This window comes from Coloeus monedula (genome assembly GCF_965178545.1).
Source record: "Coloeus monedula genome assembly, chromosome: 6".
NCBI classification, from domain to species: Eukaryota; Metazoa; Chordata; class Aves; order Passeriformes; family Corvidae; genus Coloeus; species Coloeus monedula.
In genome coordinates this window covers 31,577,262-31,592,630 of record NC_138786.1, presented here as the reverse complement: position 1 = coordinate 31,592,630, position 15,369 = coordinate 31,577,262, and the positions used below count along the sequence as shown (strand labels likewise).

General features: G+C 39.6%; 1 protein-coding gene across 1 annotated transcript in view; it reads left to right on the top strand.

Moving 5' to 3' along the window:
* Positions 1-566: 566 nt before the first annotated feature.
* Positions 567-15,369, top strand: part of PALS1 (protein associated with LIN7 1, MAGUK p55 family member) — a 59,047-nt gene continuing 44,244 nt past the window's right edge. The window contains exon 1 of the mRNA XM_082283746.1: positions 567-695. The gene's annotated coding sequence lies outside the window, so the exon portion shown is untranslated. The remainder of the gene's footprint in view (positions 696-15,369) is intronic.

Sequence of the window (15,369 nt, the reverse complement as noted above, 5' to 3'; positions counted from 1 at the left end):
GGGCGGGGGGCGACAGCTGGAGGTGGGCGAGGAGGAAGGACCGAGTGGCCAGGCGGGCGAGCCCGGTCTGCTCGGGGCACAGGCTCCTGTGGTGGTCCCGCCGGGGGCGCAGAGAAAGCCGTGGTAGAGAGATTGAAGATGACGGCGGGAATGGACTGGACTGCACTGGACTGCCCAGGGGGCTGGGTGGAGTCACCGTCCCTGGAGGTATTTAAGGAAAGACTGGCCGTGGCACACAGTGCCATGGTCCAGTTGATAAGGTGTTATTCGGTCATAGGTTGGACTCGATGATCTCGGAGGTCTTTTCCAACCTACTCGACTCAGTGATTTTGTGAGGATGGAGACACAGAAACTGTGCCACGTCTCACGTGTCCGCTCCAGCTGACGGCAGCCCCATCCCAGCTCCCCCGACCACCGCTGCGGCCTCCGGAGGTAGCGCCGCGCTCGCCGGCCCGGCTGAGGCAGCCGTGGGGCGGCCCCGCGCCTGCGCGGCGGGGCGAGGAGGGGCGGGGTGGTGGCGCTGGGGCGGGCGCGGGGCCGGGCCGGGCCGGGCTGGGCGGCGGCTGCGCAGCGCTGCGGGGGCTGTGGCCGGGCGGCTCCGCGGACTCGGCGCGAGGACGCTGCGGGACGCCGGAGATTCCGATTTCCAGCCGGCGGCCGGGCCAGAGCGTGTCAGCGGCGGCAAGAGACGGACGGTGAGCGGAGCGCCCGTGCCCGGCGTGCGAGCAACAGGTCTCGCCGCGGAGCCTCGAGTCCCGGCTGGCCGGAGCCTCCCCCGCGGCCACGGCGCCCGCGCAGGCCCGGGGGTCTGGCCGGGCCGAGGCCGGGCGGGACGGCGGGGCATAGCCGGGCTCGGCGGCTCTCGGGGCTCGGCGCCGGTTCCCACACCCCGCTGGCGGTGGCCCGGACTGTGACCCGGCGGCGGGTCCCGGCCGGGCGGGGCGGCCCCGGCCACGGCGGCTACAGGTGCCGGCAGCGCTGCCGGGAGCGCGGGGGGCCTCCCGAGAGCGGTTCCTGCGGCTTCCCTCCCTCCCTCTCTTGGGGTGCCTCCCGGGAACTTAGGCCCAGGAGTTGTAAGAAAACCTCCCGCTCTTGGCTGAGAGCTCTCTCTGCGTACTTATAGGGGGTTGTGTACGTGTTTAAACAAGGGGGGAAACTTTAGGCCCCCCTCCTGTGCATTTCTGATGCTCTGGCAGATCTGTTTTTGGAAATGATGCCTCTCTGAAGTGGTCGCTTCGTATTGGTTTATGAAGCCTTGCGGGGCTGAGTTAAAGCAGGTTGAACATGAGCGACTTCCAGTGTGTTTTGCAGTCAGCAGCAGTTAGCGCACATCCCGGCTTGGAGCGGCTCCGTTTCCGAAAGCCTGTAGTGGTAATGCTCTTGCGGTGCTGCTGCTTTCCTAGCGGAGGGATCGAGGTTGTGTGGTGGGAGAGAGAAGACACTACAGCCAGGCAAAAAAGAACGCGGTGATTGTGAGCTTGGTGAGACAGACCGCATGAAAAAATTTAATTAACTTGTATTTGACCTTACTGAAGAATATTTATATATTAAAAAAAAAATTGTCTATAATAATAATAACGTTCTTAGATGTCTCACATGGAACTGATTGACGAAAAATAACTTCATGAGGAATAGTAAAAGGGGTAAATATCAACTAGTGCTGTGAGGGTTTTTTCTTTTAAAAATAAACCCTCTATTTGAATTATTTAGGTATAGACTATATCTGTAGCTCATTTAATAGAGCAAAATACTTTCATTCTAGATAAACGATGATGTATCGATGACTGCAGTCAGACTTCTAACAAGTGACTGACTGATGGTGATCTTCTATGTGTTTGCTGCTTCTGTGTACAGTTTCCTATGCCTTAAAGGGACCTCTCTGTCCTTTTTGAGGATTGAGGTGTTTTTCATGAATTTGTGAAAAATAAGGTATCTTTTTATTGTCTTTAGATATCTGAGTCTGCAAGCTTTTGGTTTTAATCTGTTGTCCAAATTTTCACAGTACGTATTTTTTTCTTATGATCATATTAGAGCTGTTACTACAAATCTGTGTGCCAAACACTTTAGAGTCTGGCTGATTTACACACATGTAAACTCTTTTCCAACATGCTGTGCTTAAAAATAATCCAGTATTTTACGTATTAAAAGCTTAACTAATAGTAATGTAGCCATTTTAACAAGGAGTCAAGAATATTACTGCATTTTGAAGCAGTTTTGTAGAATGTTACATTTAAGTAGCATTACTGTTAATAAAGCAATATAGACTTAAATGTTAGTCCATGATCACTGAACTCTTTTCTAAGTATTTTTTTCAGAGTTTACATCCTTCCAATGTGTGTCATATTGCCTTGGAATGTGTGGAATAACAGTGGATGGTGATTTTTTTTCTGTATAGATTTTGCTGATGGTAAAGACTATAATTTTATGTAGTTTTTATTAAATTTCTTATCAAAAGTTCTGAACTTAGAAATGTACATCAAAATATTTCTTCAACAGACTGATTTATCTGTCTTAGGAATATGCAGGAGTTACTCATGACCATTGAGGGGTGACAGGCACTACGTGACAGAACCAGTGAAAATGCAATGCAGAAGTTGGCATTCATACCAAGAGTTATGAACACAGAAAACTTAATGTACTCTGAAGTTCATGCGCCCCTATTTATTTTCCCGTGTAAATAATTACATTTTCCTAACACTTCATTTGCTGCTTTTTAATTAAAATCTCCTGCTATACTTAAAAGTTGCAGGCTTTTAAAAAATCTACAGCATTTTTAGATGCAAATTCTGTTATGATGTCTCTTCAAAGATTGCATCTTAACATCAGATGCTAACAGTTTTAACTATCTGTTTCAGCTACTGTTTTTTCCCCAATTTGTACTTTGAAGTGCATTTCTTTTACAGTGTTATGCTTTAAAAATGCTGAAAATTTCCAACAGTGTGCTACTTCCTTGATAGCAAGATTTGTATTTGTATTCATGTGCCATGTTTAAAATTTTTAAATGTTCTGGTAACTGACGTTTTTAAAATACTTTCTGAGGTACTGTTGCAGAAATGCTTGACATTACGGTATTTGGAAGACTAATTACTGCCTTGGTCATGCATTTGGAAACCTCAAGACTTTTTGCAAATATTAATTAAATGCTGTTCTATTGTTTTCCTTTTATTAATGGGCTAAGAGAGGCATTTGTGTATTTGAAAAGGTTTGCAATATGCTTGTGTTAGGAAACAATTTAAGTGATGGTTTAGAATCAGGTCTGCTGGCAGAATTACTTTTCTAGTGTAGTTATCTACCTTGAAGCTTTCTTCAATGCAGCTGTTCTGACAATGGGGGCATTTTATGTACACATCCTCTTTCCTGCACTCCCACTACGGCTAGACAAGCTAGACAAAATGTCTTAGGTGTCGTTCTGGCTAAAGTATGAAGCAGGAGAAAGAGGAAATTATAACTAATTAAGTTTATATCTCAGACAATTTTAAAGTAAGCTTTTGGGGTTTGTTCTCGTTTTTTTAACAGGAGGTGATCAGCTGTATATGTCTGTCAGTAAAGACTTGTTTTATACTGCTGAGGTGTCTTAATTGCACACTAACACATAGCTGTGTGGGAAGAAAAAAAAGTGCTGTTACTCTCAAAGCCTGCATCAGTTAAATTAGAAGGCAAACAGAGATACCATCAGTAATGCACACTTCTAAAAGGAATGCTCTGGTTCTGTGTAGAAAGACCTAATCTTGCACACTTCTCTTTTGGCAGAAAAAGGATGTTGCATTTCTTTAAAGATGTGGAAATGGTTTGGGTACCTACCCACCATGTTGAGATCTGGGTTCAAATCCTTCTACTTTTTAGGGGAGCTACCAGTCCCCAAAAGGAATGCCTTAACTGCCTGACCAGTGGGTATTTCGGTGTGAAGTGCTTCTAGACACCAGCCAGTTTGATTCTTGAGGAGTAACAGTCACTTAGGAAGAGAGTGAATATGTAGCCCAGGGCTTGATCAAGTACAAAATAATGATATAATAATGGATTCAGGTCTCCTTTCCTTCTAACAGATAAATTGTTGAAAGAGTAAAGGAAAGGGATTTTTCTTGGGGCTGGGGTTTTTTTTCCCTAGCATGACATGAAATTTTGAAGACTTAAATATCTGATCTTTATTCTTATCTGACTTGGCCAGTTCCTACTCAAGCTGAATATTAGATATTTGAACAGCACTTATAATGTATCCTTTTCATTGTAGAGCAGGTCTTGGTTTATGTGGGTTGTGGAGTCTAGTAGGTGGCATGGAATTTAGATCCCTTGTGGATCTAATTCTGCTTTCTTCTAAGACACCAAATAATTAGATATAGAAATGTAATTGTTTAAACATACCTGTGATTATTATCTGTTATAATAGGTCTGGTCAGTGCTTTGTGTTTCCTCAAATGATTTGCCTTTTGCATCATGTATCTGTTCTGGCTGGCCATAATTGGTTTTTAAAGAAAAATTAATGAATAAGAAATAGGTAATATGGTTTTGTGTTAACATTTTTAATACTTGATTTTTCCTCTGGTGTTGTATTTTTAAAATTTCAATTCTATGGTTAGAGAAAAGGCTTGACAATGCAGCTCATGGTCTTTAGTGTCTGAATTTGCTATAATTTATCAGTGTAGACAGTAAACTCCTCATGTCCTGCAGAGGTCTAACAAAAGAATAGATGTTAGATAGAAATTCTGGGAAAAGATAGTTCTTAAGAAAAAGAAGATAGAAACCAAACCATAAGTTTCATATCAGGATGCTTCTTCTGGGGAAACTGTTTTAGGTTATACTTGGTTATTTGGCCATAACAGGTAATTCAGAAGATTTTCAAATGTGGGAGTTTTTTGGGGGAAAAGCAGTTAAAACCAGGAATGATTTCCAGTAAGGATATATTAAAAGTGATAGGACAGTAAAGTGGTCCTTTACAGAAGGTATGAGGAGCACTCAAGTGTGGTAATAGTCAGTATGTTAGCATCTAAATCATCAACCTGTGTACATGCATCAGCTGAACAGTAGGTGTGAGTTGTCTTATTTGTGTAGCATGAAGTTGTTCAGTGGTTTCTTCAAGCTCTCTAGAAAGCTGAATTCAGTAAAACCATAAACCTTTGATAACTGGGAAGTGCCAGTGCAACCTCAGCATCTGCTCTTTGACCTGGTGATGGTACTGGGAGGTGGCTGGTATGCATTCCGAGTCTGTTTCCAAGGATAAGTGTATATTTTTATAGTCAGGAAGGAGAGGCTGGAAAAGTATTCATTTAGGTACCAGTAGTGTTGAGTGGAGTTCTGAGTACAAATGTGTGAGCTCAAAGGAGGGCAATGTATGCTAGTGCCTAAAAGAGTCCCTTCTCATTTTAACAGTATATTGTGAAGAATATGTGAGCCGTTAACGGTGTGATGCCATAGGAGTGACTTGTGTTTATTGAAGTGTATATTAAAGAGGAATGAAACTTTAGAAAGTTTATCTGAAGGTGGGTAAAATATGACTGGTATTATGTCTTGGTAAAAACACTAGTGAGAGAAATTACTTAGCTTTTGAGGTTTTCTGAAGACAAATTTTGATCTTGGTTTGGGTGGCAGAGAGATCAGCATGGTCATCTCTCATCTGAATATATCCAAATGTAAACCCAAGCATTCTCTGAACTGGGGTGATCTTCACAATTAAAGTCAGTGGAGGTGGTATGCTTTAGTAACGCCTTCACTGTTAATCAGTTATTTAGAAGCTGGTTTTAGTGTGGCAGAGGAGAAAACTAGGGAGAGAAGCAAGTTTGTCTGCATGGTGTTTGTGGTACTGAGTTAAATTCTTTAATATTGCAGATACCATGGCAACTTTTTCTTCAGAATGTGATGCCTTTGTGTATAAAGCTAAGGCCTCACCTTAGTATCAGACCGTGCCATGTTCCTGCAATGTTGTGGTTGAGAGCTTGTGATTGCCCTTGTTTTTTTTTATTTTATCAAATTGCCATTTACTTGTCAGCTACTGTTAATGCTACTTAAGAGAGATTAATTATAGGTTAATTCAGCGTACCTTGGCTAAGATAATTAAAGTTGCTTTTGTAGAAAAATTGTGTTACAGATAACTGCATTGTGCATTGTAGAAATTAACTGCGAGTTGTATTGGCTAAGAGAGCATGTTGCTAATTCCTCTGGTATGTCTTATTTTCTAAATCTCTGAAGACAAAACTCAGGCCTTTGGGTTAAGCATCAAGATTTAAAACAGGTGAGGGTTTGTACTGTTTAAGTTTGTATCATATTGATTGTACTTCTTACATATGTATATCCTTGTTTTCAGAGAACAAATCTCTTCCCAATGTCTGAAAGGCTGTCATGTCAGCAGACAAACTTAGTCCTCTCTTACTGGGACAGTGTTGTATTAGTGGACATCATGTGCTTTCTGCAGAATCAGTTCCTGTAGGATCAAGTGATGATGGAATTGCTTAGTGCCACTGTGCAGTGACATTTACATTTCATTTGAATGGTATTAAAAGTCGTCAAATGCAGGAGAGAAGGAAATTGGTTTGAAATGGAACTGGGTACACGTATTTAAAGGTGGTGGTTGTTGTTGTACAAGAGTTAAAACCAACGTAAAACAAGCTCTTGCCATTTAATTTTGTTTCAGCAATCAAGATATGTTCTAAATTAGTAACCTAATTACTTAGAGGCAGGAATTAGTGTCTTAGTGTAAAGTGAGGTAAAAGCTGATCAGCTCAACGTTGTCTTCTTGGGCTGACTGACTAAAATGACTTACAAGCCCCACTGTATTGGTTTTGGTTTTGACAAGTGGAATAGTCTGTTTCATCTTTTTCTTTTTTTTTTTTTTTTTTTTTTGTTGTTGTTGTTGTTGTTATGAATATAAACAGCACTAAAAATCCATTTGCACCTGAATTCTTGTTAGATTTGTAGACTCATTCTATGGAATTATCAATTTAATTATTTCCTGTTCAGAGAATATTAACTTTGTGTGTTGTGATCTTCTCTCAAGATTTTAAGTGTCGTCATGGACTGCTTCCTGGTGAAGTGCGTTGCTTCAAGCTGATATAATGAGGGCTAGCTAGAACTTTGAAGAGGCAAATTACTTGGCTTCAGTGGAAGGAGGATAGTGGGGATATGAGGATTCTACAGTCAGGTAGACACTTTTCTGCTTTTCAGCCTAGTTAGGTTTCTTCTTTCTTCATTAGCTCATTAAGCAAGATGTAAATAGTAAGGACTGAAAGTGTATCCCAAGAAAAGCTGGTAATTGAAAAAGTAAATGTCACTTGTCCTTCCTCCCAAAAGAAAAAATCCTGAGGATGATTTTAAGATAACAGGCAAAAAGCTATTCAGGTAAAGTGTGGTTATTTTTGCATATTTTGCAGGTCATTGATTTCTTTAGGCTTTTGCTTATCTTGAAGTAAGGAGAAGTCAAAATGAAGTGCATTGGAGAGCTATATTTTCCTTGACTGCAAAAGAGAACCTGGCATCTAATAATACATTTTGAAGCAGCAGTTAAGAGTTGGTTTTGGCTTATAGCTTATGAAGTAATTTTTAGGTTAATTTTTTTTTGTGTCTATTTTATGTAGACTAGTAAACTTGTTAGGATCAATTTTTGATCAATTTTGGAGAGTCATGATACATTGTTTTTCCATAGATCTTTCCTGGTTTAGTGTGGACTTCTATTTCTGACCACGCTTTTTTGGCCCCTTGTTCATCATACTGCATTCTTTCCTCCTGCAGACCTTCAAGCATGAGTCTGTCAGTCTGTTCTCTCTGAATAGGGAACGTGAGCAATATTGGGAAGGAAGCAAAGGTTCTGTGTGTTGGATCCAAACGACTTCTCTTTCTTTTGGGAGGGAGGACAAGTGACATTTACTTTGTCAATTCCTACCTTTCCTCGGGATGCACTTACTGAAATTTGTCCTATAAAAATGTGGTAGGTTATCTCAACTAGATGCTGTGCTGCACTGGGCTACAAGATTGTAAAGAGCTGCTTTTTTGGAAGGTTGGTTTGGTTTCAGAAAGGGGCAGGCTTAAGAGGTGGAAAAACTCAACAAGAGATTAACAAAACAGTACTACAACAATATAATGCAATAACTGTGGACTCTTCTCTACTAAAATGTCATTTATGATCCTGTGCTGATGGCTCAGTTTTGACCAGTGGTAGGGCCCTCCATTATAAATTCATCTGCATGATGATGAACTTGGAATCTGCATGATGTACTTGTTTGAGAAAGCAGTCTTAGAAGTTGAATACTTCAGTTAAAATTGACATGGGATGATCTGCAGAAATTAAGTTAGGCCTGCTTATTATGTACCAATGCCTTTTTGAAGCCTTCTGTAGTAGGAAAGTATTCAATATTTGCATATATGATTTTTAAAATTTAACGACTTGAGTTGCACACCTGAATTTATATATACTTTATCCCCATATCCAGTTTCTGACCTCTGTTGGTGAAAACTTCATACAGTTTCTCCTTATGTCAATATTTTTGAAGGCTTTCCTGTACAAATATTTAATGAATGCAGCTGCATACCTAAATGGTTGGGTAGTAAATGTAGGCTGGTTTGTGTTCCCTCTTAAGTGCATACTCTTGTCAAGGCTTAGAAAGATATTTAATGCTGTTCATTTGATACTATTTGTGTTAGTGCTCCCTAAAACTTACGTAGTTGGGACTTCCTGTGATAATTAAAATTTCATACAAATTTTCAGTTCTTGATTTCTTAAAGCTAATTTGAAATTGAGTATTTAGCCTTTAAAGTACTTAACATGATTAATCCATGCCTGTTAAACGTAATTGCAAATTGTTTAACAGTTCACATTGTGCTTCTGACACTTTTTGGTGAGTTTGTGTTTTTTATTCTTGGATGGATTTGTGACAATTGGCACAACTGATTCTGTCTACTTTAGAAGAAATTTAGATTGCAACTACTGCTCTGGGAAATCTTAGGTTTTGTGATGTCAGTTTTTTACCTTTCCCTGCTCAACTCCTGTGCTCTAGTTCATTAGCACAATTAACAGAAGTGCTTGTTCCTCGGTCATTATGGTTCATGGTGTGCTATCTGAACTGAACTATGATTCCAGTCTTAGCAGTGAAGTAGCTGAGGTGTCAGCACATGTTCCCTCCTGACAATTCTACTTTTGGGATCAGTGACTTCTGATGGGGGCAGTCTACAGCTGAGGATAGTAACTTAATCTGCTACAACAAGATTTGCTAGAGCTTGTCTATCAGCATATTTAATTTAAGCTTGCTGTTCCTTTAGTTCAGCCTCTTAGGAAGCCTTATTTTTTCCTTTATTTGAAAAAAAAAAAAAAACAAACCACAAGGAGAAATAATAATTGACCTTTTATTATCTCTTCACAACAAATTCCATGTTAAACTTGTTACTTTGACTTTGAGGAACCCATAAGTAGCATATTATTGCTGACCATTACACCATTTCAGGTCTCACAAATTCATATATTGTTATATTAGTATATTCATACAGGTATATTTCTGAACATTTTTGTTTAGCAAGTAAACTATGCAGAAATGCACTGCATCAGTTTAATATACAGAACCGTAAGCCGGATACAGACATTGGTAAAAAGTGTAAGATCTGTTACTCCTAAGGCTGAAATGTTGTGCATGGGAACTGTGTGAATGGGTGCTCTGAAGTTTGGAGGAATAAGAAACTGTTATGTTTATGAGTTTAGCTTGTTAAAACTTAAAGTTCTGTAATAAATACTCCTTGTTTGTATTCAGAATTCCAGAACTGGTCTTGAAAGAGTATAGGTGCATACTTAGAATGATTTGAGCTAGTGGAGCATGAAGGTATTCATAAATCTCACTGACCTCAAATAATAGATTCTGATTTCAGTACCTAATTTGTAGCATGATTTTTTTCTGTAACTCAGCATATTTTTAATCTGTGACTGATAAATAAATATATGGAAATAATATTATTTCTTTTCATAAACTTAGAATTCATCAAGAACAAAAAGGTTATGAATGCTTCCAATTTCTGTTGGAAGTTCTCTAGATAAATCTGACTAAAAAATTTTTTAATATAAAATGTGAACTGGCTTCAGGTAGAAAATACTTCTCAGACAAGTATCTCCCAATGAATTGGTCAATTGGAAAAAGGTATGTGAAGCTTTTGGTTCAAGTTTCAAAACACCTGGAAGTGATGGATCACCTGTGGGATACCTAAAACATACTGAACTATGGGATGCCTAAACCTTTTTATTTTTCCTTTATTATTTCTGCTTTGCAAAAATAAATTTTGTTATGGCAGACATTGTAGCCTTGGTAGTGCTGGAACAAAATTCCCTGCCTGCATTGCTGAGATGATCTGCAGTCTCTGGGGACCAGAGAACAACAACTTCTCTGAGATACTTTACATTAAGTGGAATATTATTAACAGCATGTCTCTGGTAAACAGATCTGTCATAAGCATAAAATCATTGATTTGATTTCAAAAGTTGTAAGTTTCTGCAGCTTAGAAACAAAAATCCCAGACTTGACTTGAAAAAACTTGAATTCATTATTGTAAATATTGGGTTTCCTGTCTAATTAGTCTGTCGTTTCCACTGATAAACATCAATGGCTGCTGTATTGATTGTTTTCAAATTTTCAAATGGATTTATAGCCCAACCTAAATTGCATTGTAGTAAGTGTTTGAAGTGACAAAACAGAAATAATGAGTAACAGATAATGTGCATCCCAAAATTTGTTTCTGTTTCCTTACTGGCTGATGGTAAAAAGTAACAGTAAAGTTTAAAAATTTCATCAAGACTCACTGAAAATCAGATATACCTGCTCTGATTTGCCTCACTAACACGGTTGATTTAGCACTAAAGATTGAAGCCACTGACCAGAATTGCCAGTTGGTTGTTCTGAGGATAGAATCATAGAATGTGCTGATTTGGAAAGGACCCACAAGGGTCATCGAGTCCAACTCCTGGCCCTGTGCAGGACTCACCAAGAGTCACATGCTGTGCCTGAGAGTGTTGTCGAAATGCTGCTTGAACTCTGGCAGGCTGGTGCTGTGACCACTTCCCTGGGGAGCCTGTACCAGTGCCCAACCACCTTTGGGGTGAAGAACCTGAAGAACCTTTTCTAATACTCAACCTAAACTTCCCCTGACACAGCTTCATGCCATTCCCTTGGGTTCTTCCCTGGTGACCAGAGAAGAGATCGGTGCCTGCCCTTCTGAGTAATTGCCATGTGAACAGTGTTGCAGCTCTTATTCAGGATGTCAGAATTCTTCTGATGTTATTTGAAAAAGTGGCTATTGTTCTATATGCTCTGGTTCCAGACAGAATGGTAAAGTCACCGTAGTGTTCCTGGCTTGTTCAGAAAAAGTATCTGGTTGGTTTTTTGGTGGTTTTTTTTTTTTGGTCTGTTGAGTTCTCCCACCTCTGAAAAATTCTCAGTATTAAATGCTTGGGGCAAGAACCTGTGTTCTCACTCTGCAAAGTTATCAAGGGTAATCTTGCAACCTTGCCTTTGTTTCGTAGTATCACACAGAGTGCACGTAACAAGTGCTTAGAAGGGGTGTGGAAAAAGAAAGTAATATGCAGAGCTGCTAGTGAAAAACCTCTGTCTGTGAGGCATTAGGACAAAATCCGAGGAACTGCTTTCAAGTAAGGTACCAGTGCTGTTCACAGGGTACCTGCTGGGTTAGAGGTTGGGCTAACCTCTTGGGCTTTTTAAAAAACTGGTGCTGCTTCACATTTCTGCTAACCTCTCATGAGGAACTCTAAGCCACAAAGATTTGCTTTTGTACTTCTGACAAATGGAAAGCATAAATTACTTCTGGCACTTTCTTACTATGACAAGGAATTTCCTGAACTGCTTTTACTGGCCTTGTGTGTGGCATTTCAAATCTCAGTTAAAATTCTTTGTTAATAGTATTTTCAGTCTACCAAACTTTGCCTGAAATACCATATTCAGTGGCTTTGTAATTAGACTCTTTGGTGTCTGTAGAAACAACAGTTGCACGTTCTAGTCAATAAAAGAATTTGAGGTTGGTGCCCAGACAAAACCTGTCACCTGGCCAGGACCCTGCAGAGCCATACTACCCGATGCACTGGCATGCCAGGGAGGGAGCAATCTGTTTCCTGAGAGCCCTGTTCTCTTTACTTGTGATTAAAATGCAGGTGCCTGAGCTAATAAGTTGACAAGAATTTGGAGTGCCTAGTTAGCATAGCAGAGACAGAAATTAAATTTATCATGGTTTATTAATTTTAGGCCACTGCCATTTGTGCTGGACCCAAGAACTTCACAGTGTGACTTGATTTTAGTCCTCTAAATTTGTGTCTGCAGGCTTTGCAAATGCAAAGTTTCCCAGTCTCTTACTGCTTAATGGGAATATTAATTAAAATATTTTTATTGCAAATTTAAAATGCATTTTGTTTCAGCTGTTACACTGAGTGGTTCTTTGAAAATTGTGCTAGAAAACTGTTCTTAATTGACCTGTGGTCGTGTCAGTCCTTCTCATTATACTCTCGGCTCTATGGTGAAGAAAATTTACTGGTAGAAAAAAAAATCGTTGAGACAACCTGAGGTCCTGACATCCCTCCGCTTGACATGGAGGATGAAGGGAGCCAGCAGCATTGCCTTCATAATATATTTAGCTGCTATAGCTGTGTGATAGTTTGACTAAAATTATATTCTTGTATTTGCATGTCTTTTCCAGTTCATGCAGCTATTTGGTTCATTCTGTGCACTGTCCTCAATAAAATCTTAATGAAAGCAAACCACTTTTTTGCTCTTAACTTTTGTCAAATAGCCTTTTACTTTAAAAAGCGTGATTTAACTTCTGTAGGCTGTTCCTTTTCTGTATATCTGTTTGTGTATTTCTTTTGTTTCATGTGTAAATCAAGTTGTATCTCTAGTTTAGACTACTGATCTTTAGACCCTTCTGGTTCTTTTAAGAAGATGAGCAAAACCTGTTCTTGGTGAAGGTGCACATTGTTTCCTTACGTATGGGAAATCTGAAGCTCCCTATCTTCTATAAATTATATTGACTGCTTTATCTTAAGAGACTAGTCTAGTTTCTCTTTTAAAAGAAAAGATCAAGTCTTTTCTTCATAGTGTGACCTAATACATTTAAGAAAATCCCACTGACAGTAAGTATTTAAAATCAGTCTGCAACAATTTAGGTAGACACCAAGAAAACACTGCTTCAATAGTAGTCTCGTTTGTATTGAGTGAGATTATTGGATTGCGTTCAAATAGATTCTGTAGTTCTTATTTTTGCCAGAGCCCAGAAAATCCTATCTGTGGGACCCAAAAATCCTAGTCCTAGTCCTAAATCCATGTTTGTTAAATTCTTCTAAAATGGAAAAAGTAGATAACATTCATTGCCATCTTGATTTTTATCTGATGTGCAGGGTAAGCATGTCAATTTCTGTCTGCTACCGGGAGGTGTTTTTCTGTTCCTGAATCATTTGTTGCTGATCACACAGCACAGTTTTGGAATGGTTTTTGATTTTATTTTTTATATCATTTAAATACTTGAGCACATAGATTTTTTTGTGTGTGTGTACGTGCAAATTTTGTGTGATTTTTTTGGGGGGTATTAATGGTCCACTCTATAAGAGTTTAAAACAATTTAGCTTTGAAAAATCTGTAACTCATTAAACATTTTAGTCATTTTGGTGATGAAGAGAGACCACTGTTTTATATGCAGATGATCTCTCATGATCTCAGAGCATTTTACTACTGAGAATGGTAGGTATCTTTCTCTTGGGTTGGTTTTCTGCCGCTTTGTTCTGATAAGCTGGCTTGTGGAGAGCTCTAGTCATGCCAAAGCCAGTGTGAAAACAAGTGGTAAAGTGCATTGTGATATAAGGTAGAGGATGTCTCTGTTTTGCAGAATCATATCTTAAGTTCCTGGTAGGAGGAAATAGAGGATGTAACTCGATTGCTCTGAAACATGGATATATGTCCTTGTTAAGGTATGGGTGGTGTGTATTGCTGCATCTTGAAGTTTTTCAGCTGTGCTGCTCCAGTGCATTGTGAGAATTTACTGCTGTGAAGTCTTGAAAAAAGTATGTTTAGGAAACTGTAGTCTTCTGCTGTAGCTGATCAAAGCTCTTCAAATTGCTAGACAAGAGAAGGACCAAATCTTTTCAAACTTTGCAGTGACAAATGTACATAGAGGTAGTAACTCGAGTACTTGCAGCCTGTCAGATGTCATGGTTAGGGTCAGGATAAACCCTCCTGTCTCTTAGAATGACTGCAGTGAAGGACTCAGAGTGTTCTGTTGTTATGACTCTGGTGCTTCACAGTGATATTTGGAGTTTTGTCTTCAAATTCTGCTGCCTTTTCTTTTTGCTTACAACGTAGATGCCCCAGACTGGGTGGTTATAATTTCTACATGCATAACCTTTTCAGTTTACGTTTCATCATATTTCATATGCGTGAATCAGAGAAAATATGCTTGCTTTCTTTCTACTCCCCTGTCATAGAGAGAAAAGAGAGTTTATCTCTTCCAGTGGACCATAACTTTCACTCTTTACTGTTACCATTTGGCTGACCTCTTTGATCTGAAAAACTTTGTGTAAAGACAGTGGCAGCTTCCCAAGCAGCATACAGAAATGCTGATATTGGCCCCGAGCCCCATATCTAGTTAGTGTTCTTGCTGACTGTTCTGTCATCTTAGCCTTGCCCCTTGACCCTGGATTCTGCTTTTTCTACAAGCAGGGAATTTAGAGTACTTCGACTTTGCTGTTGTTTTGATTATTGCTAGAATGGATAATTACTCTGGTTTTTCCAGTAATAGGCTTCTCCCTATATCCTTTAGTTCTAGACTCTCCCCGTTTTTTGCTCCCAAATTTCATCCTCTGCATTTTCATTCCTTTCTCTGACTTTTCTCAGGAAAAAAAAGATGGGTCCTCCTTAGCACTGATATTGTATGCAGCTTCTGGTAGTAGTCTGGAGTAGCAATTGAAGCCTTAACACCTGGTTTTGCAAGAGGGCAGGGCTGCCAGTTCTGTGCTGAGAGTATTTCAAGCTGTCCTGACTGTTATTGATGGTGAATGCCATCATTTGTGGTACGTTTTAGTAATCAGATTTTCTCAGGCTGGCTTCATAATTGTTACAGTGTTTTCCAGAATGTTTCAGTATCACAGTGCCAAGTGCAGTCTTGTACATATGATTGGTGTTAGGTTGCTGATTTGTCTGCACCTGTAGAGGAAGACACCCATCTGTGTGGTCTCAGCATGAGGGCAGCATCCAGGATTGTCTTTTGCTGAAGGGTTTACAAAGTAATACTTTCACCCAAAGTTGATATTTTTACAATTATGTAAATGTGAGTTTAAGAAAGAAGTATCTTATGCCCAGAATGTTATGGTTCTTTTTATTCAAAGTATTAGTGTAGTGAAACAGTTAAAGACTAATT